The sequence below is a fragment of the Marmota monax genome, unplaced genomic scaffold, assembly GCF_021218885.2.
Source record: "Marmota monax isolate L192 unplaced genomic scaffold, Marmota_monax_Labrador192_F-V1.1 WCK01_AAM20220418_F8-fsc01045, whole genome shotgun sequence".
Classification (NCBI taxonomy): domain Eukaryota; kingdom Metazoa; phylum Chordata; class Mammalia; order Rodentia; family Sciuridae; genus Marmota; species Marmota monax.
The window spans coordinates 60,267-62,564 of NW_026693603.1; the positions used below are offsets into that span (position 1 = coordinate 60,267).

At 37.9% G+C, this 2,298-nt stretch overlaps 1 pseudogene; it reads right to left on the minus strand.

Annotated features, from left to right (window-relative positions):
- Positions 1 to 692: 692 nt before the first annotated feature.
- On the minus strand, positions 693 to 1,392 carry LOC124103148 (chromobox protein homolog 3-like; annotated as a pseudogene).
- Between the last annotated feature and the right edge of the window lie 906 nt (positions 1,393 to 2,298).

Genomic DNA, 2,298 nt, shown 5'->3' on the forward strand with positions numbered 1-2,298 from the left:
AGGTGTTTTATTTTATTGGAGGCTATTGTGAATGGAGTTGTTTTCTTAATTTGTTTTTCTCAGCAGATTCATTATTGGTATATAGGAAAGCTATTGATTAAAAAAAAATTCAGTTGTAGATGGACACAATACCTTTATTTATTTATTTATTTATTTATTTTTATCTGGTGCTGAGGATTGAACCCAGTGCCTCCCGCATGCCTGGCGAGCGCTCTGCCACTGAGCCACGACCCCAGCCCCAAGCTTTGATTTTCGTATGTTGATTTGGTAACCTGCTAACTTTGCCCAATTTGTTTATGAGCTCTAGCAATCTTTTGGTGGAGTTTTATTTGATTGTCTGGATATAGCATCAGATCATCTGCAAACAGTGATAATTTGACTTCTTCCTTTCCTGTTTTTTTTTTTTTTTTTTTTTTTTTTGCTAAAGGAAGCAACTACAGAAAGCTTTTATTTGTTCAAAATAACTAGTGCTACTGATGCAAAACAAAGAAATAAAACCCAACAACTCCCCAATACTACTTTCAAAACCAACATATCAAACTTGATTTTCATTAGAATGTACTTATTTTTTCAAACTAGTAAATCAAAAACCAAGAGTCAGATTTTATATATATTATTTACACACACACACACACACACATATATATATATATATATATATATATATATATATACATCAATGCAAATAGTTATTAAGCTTCATCTTCTGGACAAGAATGCCAAGGTAGCCTCTCTTCATCAAAAGCAATTATAGTCTGAGGACACTTCATATTTGCTTCTTTTGCCAGCACCCAGTTGACCTCCTCTGAGTCTTTTCATTTTTTTTTTAAATTTTTAATGTTTATTTTTTTTTAGTTTTCGGCGGACACAGCATCTTTGTTTGTATGTGGTGCTGAGGATCGAACCCGGGCTGCACGCATGCCAGGCGAGCGCGCTACCGCTTGAGCCACATCCCCAGCCCTGAGTCTTTTCATTTTAAAAGAACATCAATTCTCCACTGCTGTCTGTGGCACCAATCATTCGTGCAGGAACAAGTCTCTGGCAGAGCCTCCTGGTTGGTCAGCAGCATCTCTTTTCTTCTTTGACTTGCTATCATCAGATTCACTGTCAGACAAAGATTTTCTTTTGGTTCCATCTTTTTCTTTACCAGCTTTTTGAGAATTAAGACATGTTTCAATCAACTCTGGACAATCTAGATCTTCTTCAGTTCCCAAGTATTATCAGCACCTGTAAGTCCCTTCCACTTCAGAACGTATTCCACCTTTCCATTTACTACACGCCAGTCTAGAGCTTTTTCTACCACAAATCCTTCAGGCTCTGCCTCTTCAGCTTTTTTACTCTTTCCATCCTGTTTCGTTCCCATTTTTGCAATGTAGTCTGATAGGAGGCCATTTTTTTAAGTTGCGGACTCGAGGAGCTGTGATCACCACCTCCGACGCTCCGGGTCGCCATCTGCAGCGTCTGCAGCCCTGCGTGCCTCAAGCTCCCTCTCCTGTTCTTATTCCTCCCATTTCTTTCTCTTGTCCAGTTGTCCTTGCTAGCATTTCTACACTGTATTAGATAGGAGTGGCGAGAGTGGACATCCTCGTCCTGTTCCAGATTTTAAAGGAAATGTTTTTAGTTTTTCCTCATTTACTGTGAGGTTGGCCTTGGTTTTTCATACACAGTCTTCATGATGTTGAGGTGGATTCCTTCTATGCCTAGTTTTTCAGTGTTTTTGTTATGAGTGGGTGTTGAATTTTGTTGAAGGCCTTCTCTGCATCTATTGAGATGACTAAGTGGTTTTTGTCCTTAGTCCGGTTACTGTGATGGATTACATTAATTGATGTGTGTGTACTGAACCATCCGTGCATCTCTGGAATAAGACCAACTTGGTTGTGGTGTATAGTCTTAATATGTTGTTGAATACTATTTGCTAATGTTTTACTAAGTATCTTTTTTTTTGCATCTGAGTCTTCAGGGATATTGGTCTGTAGTTCTCTTTCCTTGATGTACTTATCTGGTTTGGACATGAGTGTGATATGGGCTTCATAGGGTGAATTTGGAAGTGTTCCATTTGTTTCTATTTCATGGACTACTTTAAGGAGTATTGGCATAAGTTCTTCTTTAAAGATTTGGTAGCATTCAGCTTAGAATCCGTCTGGTCCTGGGCATTTCTTTGTTGGAATGCCTTTTATTATTGCTTGTATATCTCATTACAAGTTATTGGTCTACTTTGGTTTCCTGCATTCTCTTGATTCAGTTTTAGCAGATCATATTTGTCTAGAAAATATCCATTTCTTCTAGGTTTTCCAATTT